Source organism: Diceros bicornis, chromosome 1, assembly GCF_020826845.1.
Source record: "Diceros bicornis minor isolate mBicDic1 chromosome 1, mDicBic1.mat.cur, whole genome shotgun sequence".
Classification (NCBI taxonomy): Eukaryota; Metazoa; Chordata; class Mammalia; order Perissodactyla; family Rhinocerotidae; genus Diceros; species Diceros bicornis.
Window position 1 is genome coordinate 35690475 of NC_080740.1, and position 23754 is coordinate 35714228.

Below are 23754 nucleotides of genomic sequence, written 5' to 3' on the forward strand. Positions count from 1 at the left end.
AGCTCTCTCTCCAAATCGTTCTCCAAAGCCAGAGCCAATACTCTAAGTGCAATTCTGTGTATATCACTTCTCTTGTTAAAAGATAAATATAAACAAACAACAACAACAACAACCCTTCAATAGCCACTGAATAGACTCTACCCTCAAGTAGAGTCAAAATTTCTCAACTTGGCCTAAGGACCAAGCTCCCCCACGCTAAGCTATCATCTCTGGCCATACTGAACCAACTGCAGTTCTCCAGATAAGTCACGATCCCCGCACCCTGCCCCCCTCCCCACTTAACTCCATATCTCACTCAGGTGGCCTCAGAAAGGCTTTTTGAACCCTGGTAGGCACCGCTCCCATGTGCCCTTCCTCATTCCTATCACAGCACCTATCACACTACCCAACGGCTACGTTTCTTGGGTCTCTTCCACCAGGTCTGTAAACTCCTTGAGAAGCAGGATTGCGTCTGACTCGTTTATAACACCCAGCACTGTACCCAGCACAATGTTAAGTACTGAATACATACATGTTAAAGATGAACATTAATCAGATCCCCTGTTTGGGGCAATGGGAACTATGGAAAAACTAAGCCAGGTATTGGAGGTCACTGTGTCATTTGCACAATTATACAATGCGGACTTTCAGCAGTAGTTAGGAAACCATAAAACCTCTGAGGTGCACAAGGATGGAAAACCTAGAGCTAGAGGGTCATGTAATGCAATCTAAAAACAAAAAAAGCATTAAAATCAACTATATGTCTGCTTATGATTATAAAAAGTGTCAACATTAAGTATATTTTACCTTTAAAACCACTTTATATAAAGAAATTGCACAAAAAATATCACAATTGTAATAGCTATTAGATTTCTCTATGGCCCTTTCTATTTTTATCCACATATTTGTGTTTTCTGTTAAATAGCTGTAATCCTAGCATACATATATTGCTAATTTAGTGTTATTCTGTATAGGTTTCCCCAAGTGGGTACACAGTCTTTGTATTCATAATTTTAATGATTGAGTAAATGCCGCCAGGTAAACACATTATAATCTTCTTAATCATATTTAGGCAGTTTCTTTTTTTTTTTGTGAGGAAGATCAGCCCTGAGCTAACATCCATGCCAATCCTCCTCTTTTTGCTGAGGAAGATCGGCCCCGAGCTAATATCTATTGCCAATCCTCCTCCTTTTTTTTTCCCCCCTTTTCTCCCCAAAGCCCCAGTAGATAGTTGTATGTCATAGTTGCACATCCTTCTAGTTGCTGTATGTGGGACGTGGCCTCAGCATGGCCGGACAAGCTGTGCATCAGCGTGCGCCCGGGATCTGAACCCGGGCCGCCAGTAGCAGAGTGCGCGCACTTAACCACTAAGCCACGGGGTTGGCCCCCAGGGAGTTCTAATCTTTACTAATTTAAATAACGCTATAACAGATACGTAAAACAAATATAGAAAATTTCTTTTTCAAATTGGAACAGAATTTTTTTCTCATTTTAGAGGATTATTTCATTACCTGAAAGAACCTGCAAAGAATGAATGTCACGGATACTGTCCACATGAACAATATTCAAAATAGCAACTAGTGGGGGCTGGCCTGGTGGCATAGTGGTTAAGTGCGTGCGCTCCGCTTTAGTGGCCTGGGGTTCACAGGTTCGGATCCTGGTCACAGACCTACGCACTGCTCATCAAGCCATGCTGTGGCAGGCATCCCACATATAAGACAGAGGAAGATGGGCACAAATGTTAGCTCAGGGTCAATCTTCCTCAGCAAAAAGGAGGATTGGCAATGGATGTTAGCTCAGGGCTAATCGTCCTCACCAAAAAAAAACCCCACAAAAAACCAAAAGCGACTAGTATAATTATGGAAAAAGGGGTTTGCAAATCAAAACACATGATTGGTAGACAAAGAGCGATGAGCAAGAAAGGAAGCTGTGAGCGGTGATGGAGAAGACTTGAGAAGGGCAGAGATGCTGCTGAAATGGATAAGGATAAGCAGGAATTGAGATAGGCAAGGCGCAAGTGAAATGTGTTCCTGAAAGACATGAGAAAAGCAATTTTGAGTTACTCATAGTTCTCAGACAGTTAACTAAGACTCTACCCTTCAGCTGTCCCTGATCAGATTCAGGACATCACAGTGGTAAGTGGATCATCTCCATATCTCTGAGAACACAGAAGCTTTTCCAGTAAGGTGGCTAGGTGCCAGGTTTAAACATCAAAGCTGTGACTGACAGCAGAGGATTTTGACCTTTTTCCAATAGCTGAGGGACTAAAAGGCAAGAGGAGAAACAGCAAACCAGGGGAGAAATGGCTACCAAGGGCAGAAAATTTATTTATGAGGGACTTTTTGAGGAGGAGAGCCAAAGGAACAGTAGAATCTCAACCCACTCTGCCCCTGACAAGTGGTCACTCAATAATACTCCCTCCCTACCCTTAGGTCTGGCCCTTGCAGTGACAGCTAAACTTCTGCCAACAGCCTGATTCCTCAGTAGGCATCCTATAATTAAAATCTGATTCAGCACTCATGTAAATATTATTTCTCACAAGCCGTCATCTTCTATCATTCTTGTGCTAACCTCAACAATTTTCCCACTCCACTTCCACTTTCAAAGAATAATAAAATCCTCCTAGAAATCTCCTTCTTAATTAATATGCTGTTTTCTTTTCCTCCCAGCCTAGTAGAACGGATCCAGCTCTAATGGAAGGAAAAGGGATCTGAAGTCTCCTTGCAGACACACAGCTGTGGTCTTAAGTCATTACAGTCCTATTTCTATCTGTTCCACTTATTTGATCAAAAAACCTTATAACAATATTTATACATCCTCTAAGAAGCCAGGTTACTGTTAAGACTTGAATTCAGCAGACCTTAAAAATAAGAGGAAAAAATGGTCAAGTCATACTTTACTGTTAAAAATGCTATATATCTCACGCACCATTCCCCACCCCCATGCCTCTTCTGTGCCTCATTCAATATCCTACAGAGACCCTTTAAGAACACAGTCTGTGCTTTCAGCTATAACTGACATCCCTGTAAATCCATGTAATGTTCAGAAAATAAATCCACTGCTCTCTGCTGCCCATATAGCAACATTAATCTTATGAACAGTACTACAGAGCACCCTCCCCTCTTCCTCTCCTCCCCTCCCCTCCATCTGTTTTAAGTAGGGCAAGTATTTTACTCATGTTAATTGTTCTGACAGATGAGGATCAACACTGCTTTAATCCATTTGCAGCCTAGCACTGGGTACATTTGTCTTCTCAAATGCTGTTAGCAGCAAGTACACTGGCTGTTAGTAACATGAGACCTACTTCAGGGCAATGCTCAGTACTCTTAAGTGACTGGCTCTACATTCTTTATTGAGGGAATCCAAGGGAAATTCTTCCCCAAACTGGTTCAAAGTTTTCTCCTTGCTATTGTGGTTGTGTTTTGATCCTTTAAAAACAATACATAGTAGGATTTTATTAAATTAAGACTAAAGCGAATCGATTTCTATTGATTTCTTTTAAAACGTTAGTGTCTCCTCATTTACCAATTAATCATATGCAAGTTCTCTAAAAGGCAAAAGGATGCAGCCAAATTCAGTAGATTTTTACTATAAAATCCGACAACCTGGGTCCAGCCCAGTGGCATAGCAGTTAAGTGTGCACGCTCCGCTTCAGTGGCCGGCCCGGGGTTCACAGGTTTGGATCCGGGGTGCACACCAACGCACAACTTGTCAAGCCATGCTGTGGCAGCGTCCCACATAAAATAGAGGAAGATGGGCACGGATGTTAGCCTAGGGCCAATCTTCCTCAGCAAAAAGGGTAGGATTGGCATCAGATATTAGCTCAGGAATAATCTTCCTCACCAAAAAAAAAATCGACAACCCAATTAGGAACTGTGTGCATTTTGCAAGATATGCCACCTATTTGTAACTCACACTGGGAAACATTAGAGCCAAGGCCTGTCAGTGTTGACCACAGCATGAGCCTTAGACATAGGCACACCTGGATTGAAATCCCAGCTCCACCACTTTTCACCTCCACACTCAGCTGCCACGCGTACCGTGAGAATCACATGATTTAGCACATTTAACACATCCAGCCCAATATTGTCCCTAGCTGAGGGTGTGTTCACTTAAGCTACTGATAGGCATACCCAAGCCTTGGTTCTGAATTACCTGAAAAGGTAGCTTCATATGATATGCTAAATATTTCCTAGACATTTCTACTCCTATCCCAAAAGCGTAGTCAAAGAGGACTTCTATAGAGAATGAAGACAGTGGCCTGACACCCTCCTCCCCCAACTTTAGGACAGATGAAGCTCGTCACCCTGTCCTCCCTGAGCAGTATGTCTTCACTAGTGTCTGGACTCCACCGGCCCATCTCCACAGCTTATCCCCAATGTGGTTCTGAATTTGCCATTTTCTCTTTCCTAATGCCTCTGTCTATAGGTCATATTTCTATTTCCTCTTCAATTCCATCCTCTGTCTCTTGTGCTTTCAATTTAATAACCTTATACATTTCAAATTTTCAGTACAGTGCTTCCAGCTCAGAAATCTAATGAAGAAAAATAAATATGGTATGACTCAGATTTATGGAATATATTGCATAGGGAACCCTTTGGCAAAAATCACCTGTTACCCCCTCACAGGCAGGACTAACAATTTCCTCTTTCTTCCCCTCACCCCTCTGCTTTCAGCCCTGTTCAAGCTATGTTGGTGAGATGAGAATAGACAGACAGAATATTCTTCCAGCTTGCAGGAGTTTGCAGGCTCTGTCTTCTTCAACTTCCAAGTAACGGGGTTGCCCACGGTCAGCTGCTTAACAAAAATTCCTATTACAGACATGAGAAATGCTTATGCCAGCCCTTTTTGCCCAAAATGAACATACATTTGCAGATATGTTAGGATTTCAACAGTGTAAAAAAGATCCATGTTTTTTGGCTATACAATAGATAATATTAAAACATTAATGGTAAATATATCTGGACACAGGATTCTAGGTATTTGGGTTTTAGTATTTTTTCTGACTTCTTATATTTTACATGATGGGTATGAATTACTTTTCTATTCAGAAAAAAACTATAATTATGTCATTTATGTCCTGCCTATCCCCACTCAGCACCCTACTTTGCAAGCCATCACTAACCCTGTTTATAATTTAATCTAAAATGATCCTGAGTAGGCACCTCTAATTTTGAAGAGGCAAAGGTTCGACTTAATCACATTATTAAATTAATATAGCAGTGCCCTAAACGCCTACATGCACTCTTCTAAGCTTTAAGTTTTATATTGAGACCCATAAATGTCTACATGAACTGATGGCGCCCATTAAAAACAACTCAGTTTAAACCACCAGAAATAGACAATTTAGACCGCTGCCAAATTTAGACAATTCCTAAAGATGGATTTTGATGGGAAGCTTTGATTCCCAAGAAGCAATTTTCTTGGTTCTGCTAACAGAATATGTCGGGATGCACATAGGCCTCTTTAAGACCATATTGGGCAAATTTTAGACGAGCACTATTTGTCAGAATACCATGACCAGCCTTGAAATGCCCTGACTAGAATTTAGAAATGGCTTCTGGCGAGCTACACTTTTACTGGGACTCAACGGAGTTTAGCTTGGCTGTTCTGTTGTTTATAATCACTGAAGTCAATATTTAAGAAAATAAAACATACGTGAACTCCAAAGACTAAGCTGATAGCATTCAACAAAACTATCTTGCATCTATAACTATAAAATGGAATGTACATGAGAGAGAATGCATGGCAGCCTTAGCTATATTCTCACTGTGCACTGCTGTCTGAAGAGGAGTCAAATCTGACTTTGTTCTCTGAACCTCAGTTTACTCAGCTACAGAATGGGATAACTAGCCCCCCTGAGAGGATGCAGTGAGAGGACATGTACAAATGAATGGAAATAGTAACAGTTGGCAAATGTGGGGTGTTGGGCTTACAGTATTAACGACAAAAGGCAAACCTCAAACCAAAATGAAGATCATCCACCTGGATAGTTCCCTTTTTCACATGGAAAGGTCACAGTTCCAAAACTAAAATTGCATTTAAAAAAAAAAAAGACAATGAAACCAGCTCCTGGTCATTGTGCCAAAGGATGAGCAGTCTCACTGCAGCCCTGCAGTGCCCCGCCCAGGGCTTGCAGCAGTCACCATGCAGGCCTGGCACTCTCCACAGGACCGAGTCCCTGTCAGCGGTGGCTCATCGGCATCATCAGTTGTTTCCTAACAACCCCGCCCGAGGCCCCGATGCAGTTACAAGGTAGAGACACACCATATTCCATGTCAGCTCACTGGATTCCGCTAGAAGCGTCCTCATGTGTTTATAAGGTAACAGCCACAGCGCTCTTCTTCACTGGGCTTACTCCTCATCTATCAATTTAGTTTCCACATTAGGAAAGCTCCCTCCAATTGAAATGCTTTTAAGGACGTTTTTACAGAAGAGAAGGAATTCAACTGCCTTATACACACGATAGAGAACTTCTTCATTCAGCTAGCGTTTACTGGATGGCTTATGTGAAAGGTGCTCTTTAGCCATCCACAGCTTGAAGTCTGTTCTTCCATTACAGCACTCAAGCCAGACCCAGTGTTATAGTGCAGTTCATTGGGCACAGATCCTTTTTGCTAACTAGATGGTAAGTGATTCATTCAATATATATATACTTGGGAACCTTCTGGGCACCAGGCATTCTGTTATGTATGGAAATAAAAGACTGATACGACGCTCTCCAACTTCAATAGGTAAGAACTCAGAAAGCTACATGGAAACACTCACATGAAAATGTTAAAGTGCTTGATATCTCCTTTCACTATACAACATACATCACAGTGAGCTTTATATTTACATGGCAGTCTCCATACCCAGCGGTGAGCTCCTAGACTGACCTATTTCAGTTCCTAGCACAATGCCTGGCACACAGTTGGCACTCCTTGCGTGTTCATCCAATGAAGACTTGACAATCTAGATAACAGAAAGGTGTATACCCAATAACCATACTGTCATAGGAAGCTTGTGATAAGGGCCATGGTTCAAGTCCCAATAATGCGCCATAGACAGCACAGGAGAGCTGCATGCAGTTCCCACTGGAGGTGATTTAGGAAGATTTTATTGGACAGTGGGCATGTGGGCTAAGCCTGGAAGTAGGATTTCAATAGGTAGAAAGAGAGAGAGAAGGGGGGAAGGCGTCCAGGTGGGTAGAACAGCTTAAATGAAGGCATCATATGATTTATATTGGGTACACAGCTGCCAGAAGATAGGCCTTACGAGGTTGGGGCCCTGGATCTCTCAGTGGCCCCATCTGCTCCTTATTGTTACTGATGTAAAAGGCTGGAGGCTGCTCTAGTGGCCAAAATGCAGGTCCCTTACACTCCTGAGAGAAAGGCTCTGTCTGATGCAAACTGGAGAGAGGTTTGAAAAGTTTAAGCAGTGTGTGTTTGTGTGTGTGTGTGTGTGAGTGTGTGTGTGAGGGAGACAGAGAGATGGATAGAGACAGAGACACTGAAAGATTTTTCCTTCATAGTGTTTCTCTAAATTTCCATGTTTTCAATACATCACTCCTTTCAAATCTCTTTTCTTCTTTTAGGTAACAGGTTGGAGAAAACTGTAAAACTACTCTTAAAAACATTCTTTTGTGCTCACTTTGGCAGCATGTATACTAAAATTGTAACAATAAAGAGAAGACTAGCACGGCCCCTGCGCAAGGATGACATGCAAATTTGCGAAGTGTTCCTTTTTTTTTTTTTTTTGGTGAGGAAGATCAGCCCTGAGCTAACATCCATGCCAATCCTCCTCTTTTTGCTGAGGAAGACCGGCCCTGGGCTAATATCTGTGCCCACCTTCCTCCACTTTATATGGGACGTCGCCACAGCATGGCCTGACAAGCGGTGGGTCGGCGCGCACCCAGGATCAGAACCCGGGCCGCCAGCAGCGGAGCGCGTGCACTTAACCACCACGCCACGGGGTCGGCCCCGCGTTCTGTTTTTTTAATAGTGAAAGATTTGTGAGATGGTACCTAGCAGTGCCTAGATATAAATAAGTTCCAATCTTCATCTACATTATATATCACTTTTTTATAACTAGAAAATCACTGCTTTGACTTATTATTTGTATAAATATGTTTTATTTAAAAGGTAAAAATGAAGTCACTAGCAGTACACAGGCTGTCTGTGCTGTGTCTGGGGAGTGGTATGCACCAGGCTCTGAGGAAGCCAGCATTCCGTGGATTCGAGGGATCCACTGAGACTTAGGGCAGTCAGGGCTTCAGCTGGACCTCGAAGATGCTGTCCAGGAGATCCTTGACATTTCTGGGAGACAAATCCCCAGATCTTGTAAGTGTCTGATCACAGACCACTTTAGAAAATTCTAATGCATTGACAGAAGAGCAGCCAGAGTGAGTTACAATAAGGTATAATTTGAGCCACGAGTTACTATTTGTGCTTAGATTTAAAACAGTCTCATTAACAAATTGCTGAAACAAGTGATCAAAATTTAATTTCCAAGTTGTTTTTAATTTTGTAATGGAAGAAAAAGTCCATTATTTTAAAAAAGGATAAAATGTTTCATTTTATTCAAAAGGGCAAAGTGTGTGAAGATAAACTCTCTATCACTTTACATTTGTGTAAAATATACCTTCCAAATAAATGTTTTTAAGAAGAAGAAAAAAAAATTCTTTCTTTTCTACCCCAGAAGAAAGAAGAATGTACAATTTGTGTTATGGCCCCTGATTAAAACATCATGATCGTACAGTCAGCAACCTCCCTCCCTGCAGACATCTCCCTCCTCGGAAGGGGCCTGGCTCCCGATAAGGGTTTCGGCTCCAAATAAGCCTGGAGGGGAACACAGCATTAGCTGCCCCAAATGACAAACCAACCTCAGCTGTGTTAATAGGCATATTGTATCCAGCACAGAGAAGGGCCGGAGTCTAATCATACCCAGAGCTACTCTGACACCTGGAGAAGTGTGCAGATGCACAAACCCCGTCCTAAGAGCACCATGGGGAAACTGGGCCAGCCAGAATTCTCTGATGTTCTGTCTGAAAAAAGACTCAGGGAGAAGGGAGGAAGGTGGGTAAAGGACTACCATTATTTAGCTCCTTCCACACACCTGCCACTCTGCTCCCTCTTTTGTTACTCCCTCCCCCCATCTTCACAATTCCCAGTTCTATTTTTCAGTTGTGCAAACTGAAGCCCATGGAGGTTAGAGTAACTATCCAAAGTCACAAAGCTGGTAAGTAGAATGAATGTCTGATGCCAAAACCCATCTCTACCCACTCCAAAGCTCATTAGAGGAGACAGCTGGCATTTAATTTTTAGTGATCTTCCAAAGAACTGTCATCTCTTAACGTCAGAGTTTGCTCTTATAAGATTGTTTTCCCATTTATTAGCACCATGTATTTGTTGAGATGAATTTGGATAATATCAATACTTTAGCAGAATATAACGACATAATTCAGGTGCTTAACCCAAAGCTCTGTTTCTATAGTCTATAAAAACCTACAACATCAGCTACTAATTCTCTGCCACCCACCCTCCCACCAACTCAACTGATTTTGTTTAACTACCAAGCATAACTTAATTTTTCATTTGGACTGGCTAGAAAGATGTTGGAAGAAAAATTAGACCAACTTGTAAAACTTTATTGTGCTAATTTGTGGAATAGCACATGGCTTTCCTCTATTGTGCTTCAGGAACAGAGGTCAACCAGGCTTACTTTTTTTTGTGTGTAAGGAAGACTGGCCCTGAGCTAACATCTGTTGCCAATCCTCCTCTTTTTGCTTGAGGAAGATGTCGCTGAGCCAACATCTGCACCAATCTTCCTCTATTTTTTGTATGTGGGAGGCTGCCACAGCATGGCCCTACAAACAGTATATAGGTCCACGCCCGGGATCCAAACCCGCGAACCCTGGGCCGCCAAAGCTGAGCACAAACCCAACCACTACACCACTGGGCCCGCCCCCAACTAGGCTTACTTTTATTAAAAATACCAGAAGAAGAAAAGGACAGGTATGAGTCAAATGAATAAGTCTGACACTGTAGAACACAATTTTTGGGTAAAATCTTTATATGACAGATAGAAGTGTACTAGACAGCTGATAACTTCAACTTCACATCTCCGTTTCTAGAGGGTTATACTCTGAAATAGGCAATCTTAACTTGATCAAAAGGACTCACTGACATACACTGTAGTAGAGAAAGAAAAAGTTACTCTGAGAACCTCTGTCTCTAAACCCAAATCTCATTTCCTCCACCTTTTAACTGAAAGGGGTAAGAGAGAAGGACTGCAAAGGCCCCAGGGCGCCCATGGGAGATCTAATGCTCACGTACAACCAGGCCTACTACATTAACACTGGTCTAAAAATAGGGAACGTTTGGCCACAAAGGGCTGTTAGCCATTCCATGTGTAAAGAGCCTTTCCACAACAGTTGAAACTTCACCTTATGAGGAGAGAGTGGGCATAAGGGGTTGAATTCATCCAAGTTGGGATCCTGACTGTCTAACTGTCTCCAAGATGAGGTTGCAAATCTCCAGGAAACCAGGGGAGAGGAGAGAGGAAGTAAGGGTGGCTGTATGAATGGGAGTAGAGTTACTACATGCTGTATATCTATCTTAGCGAGATAGAAGTTCTTGGAGGAACAACTCTTCTACAGACCTGAAAACTGTGAGGAAAAATAAATAGCTCTTACCAGCAAAGGAGACATCAATGTCCACCCTGTGCTTACAATACTTGATCCATAACAAGGGTCCACATGCAGAGACCGTCTATCTTGTTTGAAACTCTAAAAATCCTGATTACACGATTCTAAAATTCTTGAACACACAATTTGCCAATCATAGGAGACTAGAAGCAGCAAATTAAAAGGCTCGAGATAGCTACATAGATAACAGCAAGAACTGACAGCTGACAGAAAGGTAAGAAAGACAATGATTTTAAAAAGCAAACATATTTAAAAACTCAGCAGCGGTCTAGGACCACTGGGAGGGACAAACAGCTTTACAAACGTCAGTCGCTCTTGAGTCATTACCATTCCCAAGCATGCAACAATAATTTATTACAAGTGTAGGAGAGAAAGACGGCTTGGTAGCAGAACATATAAAAGAGATTCAGGAATTCTAGTTCACACTAAGTTCATGGTGAATTAAGTGTGCCGTGGCTGCCAAGGGACTCTGCAGTCTTAGGATACAGTAACAGAGGCTGTAGGAGGAGTGTGAAGGAGGAGGTAATTCTTCCTGACCCCACACTGGTCAGATTAGCTCATTTCTGGACTCCTTGTTTTGAGAAGGAAGAGCAAATAAGGGTGCATTCAGATGAGAGGCACCAGGACGGTGAGATTTCCAAGTGGGTAATATGAGAGAGTTTTTTGTTTTAACTGAAGAGGTGGTGTAAGGGTGGGGTGGCGGGAGGGAGGGGTACATAAACCCAATATGTAGGATTAAATCAGAGCTGCTGCTGCTGAAGTAGGTCCCTGGGGTTCCCAGGGGTATACTGACGACCGGGCTGCAGTCGACCCTCTCAATGTTGCTAGGGATCCGACCACATTGCACGGTATCCTCGGCTCAGAGGCCCTACTTCACCAACTAGGAGAACCCAGAGTGGAGGTGGCAGGGTGTGTGCCAGGAGGCACTTGAAGCCATAATCTACGCGGCTGGGGCTGGTGGTGGTTTATAAACAGGCCATACAGACACACTGTGTTTGGTTTGCACTTTTTCCCTCATTTGAGCCTGTTTTAAATATGAATGGATTTAACATGAAAATATGTTTCTGGATTTCTTTAAACAACCTGAACTCTGGCAGCCGAGGACCTGCAGCAGTCATGGTGACAATGGCCTAGAAGTGAGTGCAGCTTCCCTGCTTGGCCATCGCCCTCCATAATTCACATCATCTCCTTTTAAACAAAAACAAAAAAACCTCCTAGCCCACATCATTGATTGAACCCACTCTGCCTGATATTTGAGTTTATAAAGCCTGCCCTAGAGCAACACTTTACTTGAGTTAAATGTAGCTTAAAATACTTTTATATTTAAGACCAACACAGATATATTAAAGAACAAAGTAAAACACATGCACACTCTTAAGAGAAAACCTCTCAGTTCTGAGATGTTGGAGAACTTTCAAGCTATGGACCCTTTCAACGGTCACCATGGGCTGGGCTCTGCTCCCTAAGGGGTGGCAGTTTCTTTTTTTGTTTGTTTGTTTTTGTTTTTGCGAGCAAGATCAGCCCTGAGCTAACATCCATGCCAATCCTCCTCTCTTCGCTGAGGAAGACCGGCTCTGAGCTAACATCTATTGCCAATCCTCCTCCCTTCCACCCCCCACCCCCACAACGCCCCAGCAGATAGTTGTACGTCACAGTTGCACGTCCTTCTAGTTGCTGTACGTGGGACGCGGCCTCAGCATGGCCGGAGAAGCGGTGCCTCGATGCGCGCCCGGGATCCCAACCCGGGCCGCCAGTAGCGGAGCGCGCGCACCCAACCGCCAAGCCACGGGGCCGGGCCAGGGGTGGCAGTTTCTAATCTTGCTTTATTTTAGGGCAGTGGTTCTCAACCAGGGGCCATTTTGTTCCCAGGGAACATTTGGCAATGTCTGGAGACATTTTTGGTTTTCACAATGGGAGGAGGAGTGGGGAGTGCTTACCAGCATGGAGTGGATAGAGGCCAGGGATGCTGTTCAAGTCCTTCCATACACAAGACTGCTCCCACAGCAAATCACCACCCAAAAATGCTGAGGCTGAGAAATCCTGCTTTAGGGGAAGGTTTGAGAAGTGCTGGCCTAGAGGAGATGGGATATTTTGAGGCTCCTCAACATCTGGCCCCAACCAACCATTCCAAATGCATCTCAACTTCCATCCCTTGTCGTTTCCCCTCCATTCCTCATCTGTCTCGTCACTACTCGTCTTCCTTCTACCCCTCACACACTCAAGTTGGCCATATCATCCCAGAATGTATTAATGCCACATCCTTCTATCCCTACTTATCTTTCAAGGTCACTCCCAATACTACCTCCTCCTAGAAGCTGACCCCAAGGTATCCTTGCCAAAATTAGTTTGCTTCCTTCTGTGCTCTCACAGTTTAAAAGTTAAAAAAAACAGGGGGCCGGCCCAGTGGCGCAAGCAGTTAAGTGCGCGCATTCTGCTGCAGCGGCCCAGGGTTCACCGGTTCAGATCCCAGGCGCGGACCGACGCACTGCTTGGCAAGCCATGCTGTGGTGGCATCCCATATAAAGTGGAGGAAGATGGGCACGGATGTTAGCCCAGGGCCAATCTTCCTCAGCAAAAAAAAAAAAAAAAAAGAGGATTGGCAGATGTGCAGCTATGACATACAACTATCTACTGGGGCTTTGGGGGGAAAAAAAAAAGGAGGAGGATTGGCAATAGATGTTAGCTCAGAGCTGGTCTTCCTCAGCAAAAAGAGGAGGATTAGTATGGATGTTAGCTCAGGGCTGATCTTCCTCACAAAAAAAAAAAAGAAAAGAAAAAAGAAAGGCAACAAGAATGTGTGTTAATGGGGTGGTTAAAAGCATGATCTCTGGACCCAGGCACACCAGGACGTGCATTTCTGCACTGCCTCTCATTGGCTCTGTGATCGTGGGAAAATTTCCTTTTATTTTTTTTGACAATGGGATAAGAGCACCCTCAAAGGACTGGGTGTTGTGAGGATCAGAGGATCCCAGGATATTTCAGGGCTTAGACAAGGGAGTTTTTGGGATTCCGGGGATATCCTCAGGTAGGTCCACCTCTAACACCACAGCTAAGACTGGTGCTCTGTGTAGGATATATATCCCATTGCACTGGGAGGGAGACAGCACTGGCTTGAGAAGCACCCTATGTTCCCCAGAAATGGTGCCACCTAACCCCAGAGCTGGAATTCTCTGAGGATCCAACAAGACACTGAGAGTGCACCTATTCCTAAACTATAGATTAACACCCCCCACCCCATCCACAGCAAACAGCCTAGTCCCACTTGTGTGTCTATTGTAGAATTCTTGAAATACGTATTCATATTTGACTGTGACACACCCCTGAATACCATTTCAGCGCTAACGTCATTTAGAGTCTAAGCTGGCTGTGCAGACCTCGCCTCCTGTACGGCAATGAGCACTCGGCAAACTCCCGAATAACCTGTAAGTATCATTTAGTTCAGTAGAGAGTGTCATAATAAAACACATTAGCAAAAGCAAACACGTGCACCCATGACCAAAACAGGAAAACCAAATGGACGCTTTCCCAAAGAGGTAAGTCATCACAAACGTGAGCCACACCAGGTGAGACAGAGCCCACAGGACTAATTAGGACCCTTACGGTGGTATCGCACACTCAGAACAAATGGAAGGACAAAGACATAACAAGGGAGGCATAAACAAATCTGCGGCCCTGCTGCAGCGTGACTCCATCATCATTTTAGAGATGGGGAAGTAGGCGCAAGTAAACCAAGCCATAAATGAGCCTCGCTCACTCCCGGGGTTTTGCAAAGGGGATGTAAAAGGGGTCATGCATTATTTAGAGTTAAGGAGGCAGGGAACTGAAATGACAGATACAGCTTATATCAGAGCCAGCTTGTCCACATCACATGCAAGCCTGTGGTTGTTTCTGGACATCTCATTTTCTGTTGTAAATTCATCACAGCTACGACCGGGTGTTGTCAAGCCTCATGAAAAGACAAGAGCCAGCTGACAAAGTAAATTCATCTCATTGTTTACCAAAAAGAGGTAAAAAAGATTCTAATTATTCTAGCACTGTCATGAAACAGGTAACCAAGAAACACGATTCATATCTTCTGCCATAGAGTACCACGCAGTCCGAATTCAGTTTCAAAGGACAGCCACCGTGACGACGGGAGTATGCAACATTTATATTATTTAACAAGTAAGTTTGATCAAGAGGCTGCAGGCTTTACGTTTCATAATCACTAAGTGAAGATGGATTACAAACACCTGAACAGGAGAGAGGAGGAGGGGGACATTGAGACTGAGGGCACACACACTTTTCAGAGAGGTATGGTATGAAGATGCCCATCAACACTTAACCTGAACGTCACATGCAAGGTACCACACACATCATCTCATTTAATCATCACGATGCCCCTTCAAGAAAGGTGCTACTGATAGTCTCATCTTACCAGTGTGAGGTAAGTGAGTTGCAGAGGCTGAATAATGTGCCCAAGGTCACACCACTGGGCAGTAGCAGAGCCAGGAATCAAAATGTCTGCCTGACTCCAACCTCAGGCCTGTGACTCAGGTAAACTCTGAGCTTAACACTACCTATAAAAACAGATCAAACCATATTAAAGGCCAGTATTAGATAATGCGAATGAGAGAGGGATACCAAATAGGAAAAGTAAGTGTGAGAAGAGAAACGCTTGTTCCCGCATGGGACAAAGTTGAACTTTGTGCCACAGATTTTCTGAATGCAAAGCCCAGAGACAGCTTCACCTTGGAAGAGCCAGGCTGTCTACTGAGCCCTGTGAGAGGCCATCACCGTGTAGGGAACTGCAAAGCACAAGGAGGCCTGAAGAAGCATCTGAACAGAATCTTCATCACCTCAGACTTGCCCATTGCTTCCAAAGGCTTCAAGACAGCGTTCAGGCAACAATCCAACGTGTGCACTCTGAGCCTACTGACAGGCACAGACGGCCCTCACCTACTCTGACATCCTTTCTGGAAGAGGCTCTTGTCTTATATTGTGACCAATAGTCAAATGTTCCCTGGAGTGTGAGACTGTCAGTTGTGGTGGAAGGACTCACTATAGACCATCCCCCTGATCTCACAGGACAGGAAAAAGCAGCTTTGAAGTTCTAGCCTAATTTTACACTCACACAGAAGAGAATGGTGCTTGAAGGACTAGATGATCGAAGCAGAGATGGACCATGCTGGTCTGTCAAAAAATATATCAGAATGGTTACGAGGCAGGGCATCAATAACAAGGGTGCTCTATGAACAAGCAGATCCAACGTACACTTTTACGTGGATGCATTCTGTCCCTGAGAAGCCCACTCGGGGGCTTGCTTTCATGATGCTGCCGCCATCCAAACATTTGTAGTCTCGCTGACTGTTACGCCAAATTCTCAATTAGAAAACGGCATTCTCCTGATTTATTATCCACCTCACTCAGATTCAATGCCATCTGCCCTTTATTTTTTAAAAAATCCAATTTGCTCCCAAAGGATGAAGATTTGTGGCTACTAAGAAAAGGTCACAACAAGAATGTGCAGCAATCTTTGCAAGGAATTCCAAATGAAGAGTTCCCCAAACGGAGTCTCTGTGCTTCCTCTTTATCAGGAAATATCTAGAACATACAGGAGACTACAGAATTGTACCATGTGCTGAATACCTGATTTCATAAATGTCAACCTTTTGTCATATTTGCTTCCATATTTATTGAAAGAAAGTATCATGTTACAGCTACACTTGAAGCCCACTTTTGTATCCATCCTTGAACCCATTCTCTTCCTCCAAGACACCCACTCCACTGACGCTGGTGTGAACCTGCCTTACCACATTTCCATATTTCCAACATAACTGCCCATAAACATATAAAATTGTTTATTTTTCTTTATATTTTATATGTAGTATTCTCTTATACATAGCCTTTGACATGTTGCTTCCCCCCCATTCACCATTATAAGGTTATCTATGCTGATACAGCAATATTAATGAAATATTAATTTTAACTGCTTCCCTTTCATTGCTACAATCTTAAGGAAGTCAATTTTAACTGCTGTATGGTATTCCATCATACGATTCCATAGTTGTCAAGTCACTTACTGCTAGAAGTCTCAGCTGCCCTTAATTTGTTTACTATAATATACAACGCTGTGAAGTAGAGTCCTCTACTTGTCTCCTTGTGCTCACAAAGGAGATCCCCAGGATACACCAAGACATGGAATTGCTAGATCATCTTTGATTTTCCAGGAAGCTGCCCAAATACTTTTCTAAATGGTGGTACCAATTTACACTCCCACCAGCACTGCATGCGAGTGGCTATTGCTTCTCATTCTAATAGAAATCACATGATTAGAGTTTAATTTTTGATAAATAGATGGGTGTGAAAGTCTTCCTTCAATATTTATTTCCACTCACATTTCAGTGTGATGAGGAATTTGAGCCTTTGAGCTGGAATCCTGGCTTTGAATCCTGGCTCTGCAATCTATAGTTCATGCAAACACTGGTAAATTTCCTTGGCCTCACCAAACTTCAGTTTTCTTATATATAAAATGGTAGGTATAAAAATGGCATCTTCCTCAGAGGCATTGTTATGAATAAATAAAATAATGTACTTAAAGCACCTAATACAATGTGCCTAGCACATAGCAAGTCTTCAATAAATATTAGTTGCTGTCATCATCATCATCGTCAAAGAGCAGTCTCAAAGTAAAAGCCTGCGCTTTAGGTGTAAGCCTATTTTACAGGTGGCAAAACCCAGTCTGAGAAGCTAACTGGACAGACCTTCCAGGATCACTCTGACTTGCTAGTGCAGAGCCAGGACTCAGGTGATGCCAAGCCCCACAGTCTATCACTATGCTGCACTGCCTTACACACCCCTTTACAGTCATGCTGCACAACAGACGGAATCAATCAAAGTGTTTAAGGTTTGAAAAAAGCAGCACTTTGTGTTCAAGGACACGGATGGATACTGTCAAATTTAATTTAAAAAGGCTAGTCATTTACTTTTTATTAGCCACAGTCTCAATAAAACAGCCTCCCATAAAGAGGCAGCCCTATAACCACGGCCTCCCCTCAGCCGTATAATGCTCCTGCAGGAGGAGCTTCGGGCTTCCTTCTTTGCTGCAGGTTACCAAGACAACTGTGTTAGCCTACGGAGATCCCGGGGCCTGTGACAGCCTGTCACACCCAGTCTAGCCACCTGCAGCCCACCACCCCACCACTGGGGGTCTTCTGTTAGCATCCAATCAGGTGTTCAAGTGCCTATGAGGTCCCCCTATTTCCTGTCTAGACGGCTACTGGAATAATCTTGGCCAAACTGTTGTTGTCAAGTGCTCTAACTCCACAGCGTACAGGTCAGGGGATGAGATGCGAGAGAACTACAAGTCTTCTCCTTGCCTTTGTAAGGCTGTTGTACATCATGAGGGATTTGCCAAGCTACTTGGTCTCCATTTCCACATGGAGCTAGGTGGGCTACAGGGAAGGATGATTGTGTTTTCCTAGATCAGGCTCTCTGGCCTACTTGGCAAGGGCAAAACTGTGAAAAAGGAAGGCTATAAGAATTCTCCAATGTTAGAAAACTTTAAATGATGCACTCCACAGGAAAAGGCAGGGCTTGGAACACAGACAAGAAATGACTCTGGATCAAAACAAAGAAGAGCCTCAAATCCAGGGAGGAAAACTTGGTCCTGAAACATAGCTCAACTGTGTAGAGCTAGTCAGTAATAGCTGAATTCTGCTGATAAAACCAAACAGACAGACAAAACAACCACAAAACTTGAGGTGGGGTGGGGTAAAAGCAGGGCTGGTACAGTGATATTCACCAGGACCTGGTACAATAATCCAGAATATGTTAGTGGTTCCAGAATTACAGCATTGAGAGATGCAAAAAAGGCTGTGCCAAGGAACCCAGGGCAGGGGCGAGAGGAAGTGTGTGAAATACCCTCTGAGAGGATTGCTTTCTCTGGGGGCCCGCCTCATTCTGTGAGGCAAAGAAAAACAAAAAATGTCCCTCAAGTTTCACAACGGAAATGTCTCTTGAAAACAAGCCCCATTACCACATCCACAACCATCTGTAGGGCCAAATGAAAGTCCCCCGAAGTGGGAGAGGGAGATGAAGTGGAGGGCAGAGCTTGGTGCCCACACACAGCAGGGGTGATCAGGACAGCTGGTCCTCTCCAGATTATCTTCACCGAGTTTCAAAAGAGCAGAAATCATCAAATGAAAAAATTACAATCACCTGCTTTTGGCATTCTCCATTACACTGCATTTAAGTCCCCAAATGTCACTGAGCAGAAGGTGGAGGCTGTCTACCTGTCCATGCTCCTGATTTCTTCCCATCCAGTCATGACAAATGTCCAAGGCAAGAAGGGTTGGGAAGGGTGGCCCCTATCAGCCTCCACCACAGCTTTCCAACACATTCTCCTGACCCTTGTTCTTCTGGCATCTCAGGTTTCGAGAATTCTTTGCAAGTGTTTACCCCGTTCTCAATCTACTCGGCATCCCAGTCAGCTGTCTAAACCTCTCATTTCACGTCAGCCCTGGTCTGGGATTCTGCCACACTCCTTCTATCACTTCAGAGGAACAGGGCGTCCCCCGTTTTTTAACACGTCTCTTTCTGGCCCTGGCCCATGCAGGAGCAGTGGTGGTCCTGATGAAAACAAGTTTTCCAGACTGCACCGTGGAAATAGGGCCTGTCTTGAGCACGACATCACAGAATCCAGAAAGCACTTGGAAGGCCTTCCCGAGGAACCGTGTCGCCCCACAGCCAGGTTGCCACCCTCGGTGGGAGCAAAGGAAGAATGAAGGATGGGCAGACAGGAGAAAGAGGGGTATGAGGGAAGTGAGGATGACAACCATGGGGCTCCCTGATCTCATGGTGATGCTGGCAGAGGTTTCCTCCTTATTGTTGGCAGCATTTTATCTCAAGCCACACCTCTGTGCACGTGAGCGAACAAAAAGGAGGCAAGGTCACGGGGCTGAGATGAGGCAACTTTCTTTTTTATGGGATAGTTAAAGTGACACAATTGAGTGAAGAACAGTGACTAAAAAGAATAGGCTGCTGGTGGGCCATCAGTTCCCAACAGTGCACATTCCACACTATGCCGGGCCCAGGGCCACACGCCCCTGCCATCTCTGCCCCCACCTTCACCACAGCTTCCTCCCACCCAGCCCTGAACACGTGCCCACACCTGAGAGTAACTGAAGACAATACCTGGAGACGTTCTGGTAAAGCCGAACAACTAGATCAAGGCACCCTTTGAAAATCACCTCTGAGAAGCGTAGTCTAGAGGGCTTCTAATCCAGAAAAGAATATTCTCTGGGAAAATTTGTTGTCAATGATAATAAAACATGAGAGGTAAGGTACCAATCTTTCACTAAGAATTTTTTCCCCTTCTTCTGAACAAAAAATTTTATATTTTCAAAAAAAATATTATATTTTCTCTGTAATTTGTAAATTATGTAAAAAAAAACCCATAAACAGAAAATATCACTTATAACCCCAATCACTATTTACAATGTAGCACACGTCCTTGGGCTTTGGGGTCATGTGAGCCAGAAAGAACGGTGTGATGTGCAATTTAACAATTTAAGCCTTATACTTTATTTACTTGCAAAAATGAGAGTTATACTACCTTCTCCACAGGTTTGTGAGGACTAAGAGATGATACATGCAAAGCACACAACACAGTCCAGACACGGAAGGAAGCACTTGCTAGGTGATAGCAGACATCATTAGGAAGGTTCCATTCATTTAGGCTCTGTGTTAGTTTCCTATGGCTGCTGTAACAAATTACCACAATTAGTGGCTTAAAACAGCACACATTTATTATCTTACAGTTCTGGAGGTCAGCGTCTGAAATGGTTTCACTAGGCCAGAATCAAGGCATCGGCAGGGCGGGGCTCCCTCCAGAGGTTCTGAGGAAGAATTCCTTTCCTTTCCTCTTCCAGCTTCTGGAGGCTACTCGCATTCCGCGGTTCAAAGCCCCTTCTTCCCTCTTCAAAGCCAGCAGCATTGCTCTTCAAATCTCTCCGACTCTGACCCTCTGCTTCCATCATCATGCCTCTTCTGACTTTCATCTTCCTGCCTCCCTCTTATCAAGACTCTTTTGATTATATTGCGGCCACCTGGTAATCCAGGATAATATTTCCATCTCAAGATTCTTAATCACACATGTGAAGTCCCTTTTATCACATAGGGTAACGTATTCACAAACTTTAGGGATTAGGATGTGGACATCTTTGGCGGAAGGGGGCATTATTTAGCCTACCAGATGCTCTTACTTATTTCAGGATGGTAACATAGATTTGTTGGAAATATTTTCTCCAGTTTGTCTAAATTTTTCTATAAAAGTAACATATTTGCTGTCAAATCCTATTGATCTATTCTTTTGTCATTTTTCTCACTGATTTTAAGCCTAGGAATTCCTTCCATAACCAGTCAGGTTAGTATTTGTGTACATGAGTCTATGTGTATTTTACTCATTGTTACAAATTCAAACAATAGAGAAATACATGAAGAGTAAATTCTGCTTCTCACAGGAAACCACTAAATAGCTTGGGATCCCCTCTCCCAGAGTTTATGCTCCTCATTCACACACATGTGTATTTCCATTTGTTTACAGGGCCAATTTGTACATCTAAGTCTATAGGCCAACTGGGATTTACTTTAGTGAATGCTATGCACCTAGGAATTCCTCCTGTATTTTATTTCTTTTCTAAAGAATGATTAACCAAGGCATTGTTTGGGTAATATTTGTTATCCTTCTATGAAAGTGTGTTTTGTGGGCTATTCTTGTTTTTTCCACTCCCCACACCTGGGGATCATCCCCCTGCCAATTCTACTTCATGTTTGCAGGTACCACTGTTCACCTGGTGGCAGCTGCACAAACTGCAGAAATAGCACTTGAGCAAAATTAGTCAATGTCCAGAGGACTCATTTTGTAAACCCAAGCCCATTAAGTGACAAATGTCACAATTCTGGTTTTATGATTGGGGAGAAAGAAAAATGGTTATACTCGACGAATGAATCTGCCTTGAATTTGTCAGGAAGAAATCCAGGAATCCAGCAGGCATGCATGATGTTAACTTATCTGTCCCTCACTTCAGCACGTCTAGGGCCTTGCACGATACTTAGTGCACACAAAACATACGTGAGAAACTTCTGTTGAATGAATAGGGAAAAGAATTCTAGCCCCATAAAAGAGAAATAACTTGATGCTATCTGAAAGGCTGCTGTGTGATAACCACTCTACTCACTAGGAAGATTTCTGCAATTCTGAATTCCCTTATCAACAGTCATTTCTTGAAGACTCATTGTGAAAATGAATCTAGATGCAATGCAAGAAGCAATAATAAAATAAACCAAACCTAAAATAGTCACCAAACTGACACAAGAATGAGCACCCCTGCAGCTCCAGGGGCAGGCCTCACTTCTCTGCTTTTTGTGGCAACATCACAGCCAGGCTGGCAATTCCATCATTGGGAGCAATGACGTTCAACTCTGAGTGAAACCAGGTCATCCCAGCTAAGAAGCATCTGTACTTGTTTCTGATGGTGATTGTGCCATAGGCTTTCCAAGGGCGTAGTGTGGACTAGATATATCAAAGTGGTTGTTGAAAGGAGCAGCAAAGGAAGCCAGCTCCCAGATCACACGCAGACCACACTTGGTGTGAGGACAGCAGCAGACCTTGTGAAGGCGTCAACCAATAATTACTCAGCAGCAGCGTTCTTAACAGAACGTGCTCTGAAAGGGTTAGCAGTGTTTCTCACTGTTACCCAGACCCCAGCACCAAACACTGGGAAGGCAGAGCATCTCTGCCAGTGCTCACCGGCAGGCAGCAAATTATAACAATCAGAACCCAGTGAGTCTCACGTAGAGAATTACGCTTACGGTCTGGTTGGAGCCAGACACAAACAACTGTCCAAATCGGTCTGGCATAATTGAGAGCAGCCCCAAACACGTTTTCAATCTCTTTATATGACAGGCAGGTTAAACTCCTTTCTCAGTGTCACCACACCCCTTTAATGCAGTTGAAATTGCATGTGCAATTTATCACCCGTCTGTGGGCTCTGAGCCTGAGATCATGGGGACTCTGCCAACCTGAGAGAAGCCATGGGCCTAAGAACGGGGATCTTTCCGACATCACTGGAGCACTCTCAGAAGAAACGGGCTTCAAGAAAAAGCAGGATGGAGGGTGCAGGGGCCATCCAGGCAAACCAGTCAATAGCCATTTCTGCCTTTGGGATGTTTGCTGACAATTGAAAAAATTTTGATTTCTAAAGCTCCTTTGATCACAATATTCTCCTCAAAAATCTTTGGCAGCTCCCCACCGGCTATGTTCCAAACAACACTGTTGGCCTTAAAGGCCCCCTTGTCTGGCCCCTCCTCTCTTTTCAGCTCCCTCTGCTCCTCCACACGAGGGTCAAACTGGTCAAGTCACACTGCCTTTTCCTGCACATGTCGCTCCCTCCAGGGAGAAGGCCATTTTCTCCTCCAGATATTGAAATCCTATCATCCTTAAAGAGCTAGGTCTTACTCATGAGACCCCCATAAGGAGCTCAGGCAGAAGCAGATGCTCCTCCTTTCAATTCCTGATTTGCACCATTCATTTGGCACATATCATCTTTCACTGCAGTCATCCCTGCACATGACCCAGCTCTCCCACTTGGTGACATACATGAACTAGTCCTGTTCTTCATTTCCAACTCCCTTGCCCTCCCTCAGCCCCTAGCACCATGTCTTAGAAGAAGCACTAATGGATGAATAACCCTCCTTCCTGGTTTTGGGCTCTCAGAACACACCGGGGACAGTGAAACAAACTCCAGTGCCCAGGAGGTCAGGCAGATGAGATACGAGGGAAGCAGGCTAGGTGAGCATTAGGAAGCAGTGGGGTCCATGGTAAACTGGAGAGTGTATGCTCCGTGACCACTGGGATCTGCTTCTCAACTCCAGCATTCGTCACCAGTGAGAATGTGGGCCCCATGCTGCTAGAAAATTTTGTAAAAAAATCCAAATATCCGGATTTTTAAGTGAAATATTTTGATGTGTAAGGGCTACTTACTAATGTTAATTTAAGAGCGTTGTCCTGCAAGTAACATTGAAAATAAAAGATAGTCTCTGCCCTC

At 43.8% G+C, this 23754-nt stretch overlaps 1 protein-coding gene and 1 non-coding gene across 4 annotated transcripts in view; one reads left to right on the forward strand and one right to left on the reverse strand.

Moving 5' to 3' along the window:
* The window catches only part of MCC (MCC regulator of WNT signaling pathway), a 399974-nt gene that overhangs the window by 133712 nt on the left and 242508 nt on the right, over positions 1–23754 (reverse strand). The window lies entirely within an intron of this gene.
* Positions 7604–7710, forward strand: LOC131410447 (U6 spliceosomal RNA). The gene has a single exon (XR_009221254.1). It is a non-coding gene; the product is annotated as a U6 spliceosomal RNA (small nuclear RNA).